The following is a 6,813-nucleotide window of genomic DNA, read 5'->3' as shown; positions in this document are numbered from 1 at the left end:
CCTCAGGGTCTTGAGAGGAGAGAAATGGTGTCTCTATATCCTGATGTCTCTCTCCTGGGCAACTTGATGTCTCAGTTTCAGTTACAATGTTTGGATTAGACTGTAGTCAATCTGGGGCTTCCCTCGTGGCAGAGTAGAAAAGAATCTGTGTGCAATGCAGGAGATGCAGGAGACACGGGTTTGACCCCTGGGCCAGGAAGGTCCCCTGGAAGAGGGCATGGCAACCCATTCCAGTATTCCTGCCTGGAGAATCCTGTGGACAGAGGAGCCAGGTGGGCTACAGTTGATTGAAGCTACTGAGCACTCACACGTGTAGTCAATGTGGCTAAAATACTATGACCCAGAGCTAAGAGGTGGAGAAGGCGACGGCACCCCACTCCAGTACTCTTGCCTGGAAAATCCAATGGATGGAGGAGCCCAGTAGGCTGCAGTCCATGGGGTTGCTAAGAGTCGGACAGGACTGAGCTACCTCACTTTCACTTTTCACCTTCATGCATTGGAGAAGGAAATGGCAACCCACTCCAGTATTCTTGCCTGGAGAATCCCAGGGACGGGGGAGCCTGGTGGGCTGCTGTCTATGGGGTCGCACAGAGTCGGACACAACTGAAGTGACTTTGTAGCAGCAGCAGCAGCAGAGCTAAGAGGACAGCTAACTGATTGGAGGCTTTCCTATGTGTTTGTTGGTAAAGGAAACAGTTCTCATCTGATGGTAAGGAAACAATTAGCAAGAATTTGTGCTATGAAGTTGATGGGATGAAAAGTGTTATTCTTGATGGAAGCTTGTTGGATTAAGGCATTGAATCCCTATTTATTTTGTGTCTTCATCTACCAGTCTACAATGGTGGCTGTTCATGGTGTTTATAGGAGCCAGGCCAGTATGAAGAACCATTCCTTTTATTCAATCCTCTGGAGCAAATATTTGAGACTCCCGAACTTCTGATGATATAAACTGAGATAATCTGCTGGCAAATTCCTGGCCTGGACAATTTACCTAAACTGTAATTTGTTTCCCTGGGTGATTGACATCCGCTTAAAATATTATGTGCAGCTTAGCCTCAGTATTTTCCTTTTCTGTCTTCTGTCCCTTTTTTTCCCACATTGAATGAAAACTTGATGTTATGGCAGAAACAAACCATTATACTTATGATTATGAAGCACAAATGCATCTAGAAAAATACCTACTGACCATTTACCCATGAATCATGACTAATAGTTATCTAAATGGAATTAAGGGTAATGACTTCAAGAAGTTCAGAGGAAAAAAGTGCTCAGTGTTTCATAACAGTAACAACTGAAGGGTTGTTTCCTCTCTTTTATAGAGCCTTTGATCTCAAAATGCTTAGCAAAAGCTCTTTTATATATCCTGGAATAATTTCTTAAAAATTTTTTTTCTTTCTTTCTTAAGTATAGCTGATTTATAATGTGTTATTTTCAAGTATACAGCAGAGTGATTCAGTTATATACTTATATGTATGCATATATGTATATATATTTATATTATTTTTCAGATTCTTTCCCCTTATAGATTATTGCAAGGTACTAATTGTAGTTCCCTATACTACGCAATACTAATTTCCCTTGTTGCTTATCTATTTTATATTTAGTTGACAAGTCTTAACAATACCATCCTCAGAAATATATTATGGAGAAGTGACAAGAATAAGCTTGAAGTTGACCAAATTCCTCAAAAGAGATAATTGTTAAATTCATAACTCAAGTCTGTGATGTAGTGATGTCATGAACTCTTCCCCACTCTGTTGCCAATGGCACCTGTATTATAGGCTTTTGTGAAAATATTTTCCAAATGTTCAACCTCAGGACATGTTTCTTGTCTTTGATTTTAGTTTTTAATATAGTTAGAGAAGACAGAGATCTCTGATAGAGGCTGTCCTTCCATTATACTTTGGAATTAAAAAAGATAAAAATGGTAGATATTTCTTTCATTGACTGCAGTCATCTCTTGAGCTTAATATTTGGTGTCAGGGGAAGATGAATTCCTCAATCTCATTTTGACTTGAAGGTTCAGTGAAGTGAAGTACCTAAGTGTAATAAGCTAACACAGGGACCAGAGTGCTTGGCTTTTCCCACCGCCCTGTGGATGGGTGAAAGGACTTCGTCTCGTTGAAAATCTTACCTCCTCTGCTCACAGACCTGGGGGGCCTAGGGTACAGAGTGCATTTCCTTCATTTTCTGTGGATAACTAAGCTATCAAACCAAATCAAATCCAATATACTTTTTATCTTAGACATTATTTCTGGGTTATCATTTCATTTCTCTGTATATAGAATGGCTCAGCATGTTTGAAACTATGACATTACCTTGGTTCAAAAATAACCTTCTGAATTCATTATCCTGCTCTTATTTCACAGGCAGGATTTGAGAAAAAAAGTCATTTGATATATTTTTATTCTATCTTTTAATTCTAATAAGGACCAAAAATAAATAGTAGTTAAGACAAAAAATCCTAAAGTCTATTTGACAGTACCCATCAATCCTTGAATTCATAGAACGCCTCCCTCCCAATTTGATGGTCTCAGGAGAATTGCATGATCTCCAGATATTCAGAGAGACAGGAGCTAAAGGATCATCTGACTTCAAATCCCAAACCTGACAGCTACTTGCATCTGTCGTGTTAAATATAGTTCAGCATCTTCACCTTACTCAATGCTGTGACATTTATCAAGTCCTCACACATAGGAGTAGGTGGTGCAGAATGACAAGATCATATTATTTAACAGACTCATAAAGTCAACTAAAAAGAATGAAGCTTCACTTTTGATATTATTCTTTTTTTGTTTTGTTTAGGGTTCAGATGAATGTTGGTCAACATGCATATATACCACTTGGGTGGGGCTTACATTTCAGGAAAGGGGCTAACTATCTGAAGTGATCTGTTACTTTGAAATATTGGTATGAGAGAGATTTGTGTAGATGTTCAACTTTTTGTAGAGACAACAAGATATCCTGTTTACTCAACTATAAATGATATCCTCAAAGAGAAACATTATAGCTTTACAACACATGCATTAGACTCTACAGTTATGTAGTAGAATGCATTTGTTCAAAACTCTTGTTTCCACCAGCCTGCCTTATTTCCCTCTAGCATACATCATGAATTAAACGATGTGTCAGGATCATGGAGCCGGGAACGGACGCCTTAGGATAACTTCCCAGATGTCCTTGTTTTACTGACGTGGCCACTGCTGTCAGCTTTCACCTGATGTCATACAAAGCACATCTGTTATCTCCACAGACTTGTTTAACTTTTGATCTCTCCTTGGGCAGTTGTTTCTTCCAGAAGTCAAAATTTCCCTTCTGCTTAAGTGCTGACTGACTTTAAGGTACACAGCCTTGAGCATGAGCCCTGAGTGTCTCTAAAGCAAGGCTTTCTGTCCAACTCAAAGGCCAGTTTTGTACCTTGGTAAAAGCACAGTTGGCATCAGAGTTGTTTTTCCTGTTGTTTTGATTCTGTTGTCGTTTACGATTAGAGAAATATATGACTTAAGTCGTTGGATTGGCTTTAAATAATCCTTAATGATAAATGTTATCTATCCTCAAAGTGGGCATTGTATTTGCTCAAATAATAGACCATTTTTGGAATTCCCTTGAGAGGGTTTATTGCCCACACGAGAGAATGAGTCACTGCTTCACTTCAAAGGTTCGGTCTCTGGTTGTCCCACCCTCTTTCCCGTGTCATTCACCTGACCTTCACCCAGCCTTATCCTGCTTTTTCAGCCACTTTACTTGACTGTTAACAAGTCTGCGAGTAAGTGGGCTCTCTCGCTGGACCTCTTAAGCATCCACAAACAAAAACTGCCTGGGAACTAAAGCAATCTTTCCCTAAAATTCCACTCAAATCAAAGATCCAACAGAATGGTTCTTCTCCATCAATCAAATTATTTTCTGAACTCAGTTTGTCTGCACATCCTTGATTTCCTAAATACCACAGCTTTCTTTCCAGCAGCTTCATCTCCCATGGTTCACCCACCCATAGAAGTGATACAGATTTACGCCTCTATTTACACTTCTTCTTGTCTTCTTCAGGAAAGTCGTAGGGTTTCTCAGTTTCTATCATTACTTGATTAACATCACACTTAGTACTTACACTTTATACAGGCTTGCTCTTCTGCTGTGTCCTGAACTTTCTCATCGACACCCTTAAATACTATATAGTAGTTACCATCAATGTATAATAATGTTAATTAGTGATAATAATTGCAATTCTTGGAACCATCTTTCCCCATCCCAAGTCCCTTATATATAGAATTAATGAGATGTTTTAAATCTAAAAGTATTTGAAGGGCTTTCATATAGTTAAGCTTCATGGGGAACGTCTACTTGTCTTACACATTTAAAGGTTGTCTAAAAATGTTATTTCCGTGAAACACAGTTGTGTCTGCTTTTATACACCATTGTATTTCCCATGCTTAGAACAGTTATAGGTACACAGTAAGTTCTCAATGACTATGCAGTCTGCTCTTTAGCTACTTTGAGAAGCTTGAAGATATTGTTGATGGTGCTGGTTTATGAATCCAAGCATGGGAGAGTAGGCATTCTGTCCCAGTAACTGAGTAAATGGGAACCTAAAATCACGTTGGCCACACCATGCCCGGAACAAGTAAGGTCAAAAGCTGTCTAATGCGTTTGCACAGTGAACGGTAAATGGGGAGACTTTGGTTTCTAGGACATGTTAATGGGATGCAGGTTTGAAATTTGGCCCAGAACAACATTAAATGCCTTTGCTTGGATATTACATGCTGGCCAAATATTTGGGAAAATAGAAGAAAAAATTTTCTTCCTGTTTATGACCATATAACCAGTTAGATGAAAAGAATGATGCTGTTTTTTGGCTCTATTTTAAGAATTATGTTTGTTACTGTGCACTATATATTTTCTGATAGGTGAAAGTCGAGGGACCAGAAGTCATGAGCTTAAACAGCACAACGGTCTGGATGAGGCTCTAGCAGAGGGGATGTAACCTCAGGTTCTCAAGATACAAGTTCCTGAATGGAAATTAATGAAGAACGGCTGCTTTCCTATGTGCCTGATGACTATTCCAGTATGTGTAATAAGGCATTGGCATATGCCGGCCAGGGGAGGGCACCAGGATCATAAAACCACGGTACCAAGATAGGCCTTGTGTCTTGTTTTGTATTTTTAATTACTTTAATCACTTCATCTGAAGTGGAAGCTCCACTACTTTGGCCACTTGATGTGAAGAACTGATTCATTAGAAAAGACTCTGATGATGGGAAAGATTGAAGGCAGGAGGAGAAGAAGACAACAGAGGATGAGATGGTTGGATGGCATCACTGACTCAATGGACATGACTTTGAGCAAGCTCTGGGAACTGGTGATGGACAGGGAAGCCTGGCATGCTGTAGTCCATGGGGTCGCAAAGAGTCGGACACAACTGAGCGACTGAACTGAACTGAAGATAGGTCTTGTGTCTTGTTTGTATTTTTAATCACTTTTAAAAGATTTACTAGAGTATCAAAGAGTATTCACCGTGTGAAGGGGCTTAGTACACATCCACTGATATTCATTTTGTGAAGACATTCAGTGCTGGTAAATTCCATGAGCTGCTAGCACTGAAGAGCTCATTAGAAACAGAGCCAGAGTTTAAATTCAGCAGTGTTTCCCCACTTTATTATTACCTATTTCTTTCTTTAATGTCTCCTCTATGAACATCATTGATCTAGGCTCTAAGAGGAAAGACTTATTTCTGAAGTGCAATCTACAGAAGCTATGTTGGAATAACCAGGGTGAGGCCAAATTTTTCCTGCTGAGGGATTTTGCCCCAGAAGCCTTGCCCTTTACAGTGCCACAATGAGCCTTTGTGGCATTCCTTGGGGAAATGATCAAGATGCTCATTTCCATTTCTGGGCTAGTGTGGTGCTTTGGGTGGCCCTGACAGAATGAAGAGGAGATTTGGGTTGAAGAGTTTAATTCTTTTTTGCTCAAGCCTTGACGTGGTGTCAATGGGCCAGGAACACACAGCACACAACTTGTTGACTGTACCATGAAGATTTCTTTAGGGCATTCAGAAAATGGATTGGAAAAACTGGAATCAGACATAAGGCAACAAAAGGTCAGTATCAATGTGCAGAGAAATTGTATAATGTTTCTGGAAGCAATTTTTTTGAGCTTTTGTATAGTCTTCTAGCCTTGAAAACTCCCAGTTCAAACTCCAGGCAAAATCAATCCCTTACATATTCCTACACTTATATATTACTGTAGAAATAACTAACCCCCTCCATATTTCCAGTTGTTTTTATGCAATAGTAAATGCACAGTTTTTGTACATTAAAAAATAAACTGTTTTCTTTTTACAATTGAAGGATAGTTGATTTACAATGTTTTAGCTGTACAGTGAACTGACTCAGTTATGTATATATATATATATTCTTCAGATTCTTTTCCATTATAGGTTATTACAAGATATTGAATACAGCTCCCTGTGCTATACAGTAGATCCTAATTGTTTATCTGCTTTGCATATAGGAGTATCTGTTAATCCCAACTTCCTGAATTATTCCTCCCTCCTCCCCCAAAATGAACTTTTAAATAGTGTTACAAAAATAGAAAAAGATACATATTAATTGTCATAAGGTGAACAGAAATTACAAATGCCATCTAGGCCAAGATAGAGAACATTACTGGCAACCAGAAGCCCTCCTCAAGACACTTTCCCCCCCAAAAGTGTCCTTTTGAAGTAAGTATCCTTACTTCAATCACTGGTTGTTGGTTTTGCAAATTTTTGAACTTTCTGTAAATGAACTTGTACGGTAGGTATGATATACCTCTAGTGTC

The 6,813-nt window shown here is 39.0% G+C and overlaps 1 long non-coding RNA gene across 1 annotated transcript; it reads left to right on the top strand.

Moving 5' to 3' along the window:
- The first annotated feature begins 348 nt into the window (after positions 1-348).
- On the top strand, positions 349-6,335 carry LOC129632816 (uncharacterized). The gene is made up of 2 exons (XR_008704675.1): positions 349-709; positions 4,902-6,335. It is a non-coding gene; the product is annotated as an uncharacterized LOC129632816 (long non-coding RNA).
- The last annotated feature ends 478 nt before the right edge of the window (positions 6,336-6,813 follow it).

This window comes from Bubalus kerabau, chromosome 18, assembly GCF_029407905.1.
Source record: "Bubalus kerabau isolate K-KA32 ecotype Philippines breed swamp buffalo chromosome 18, PCC_UOA_SB_1v2, whole genome shotgun sequence".
NCBI classification, from domain to species: Eukaryota; Metazoa; Chordata; class Mammalia; order Artiodactyla; family Bovidae; genus Bubalus; species Bubalus kerabau.
Note: the sequence above shows the minus strand (reverse complement) of the source record. Positions and strands in the feature narration are given on the sequence as shown.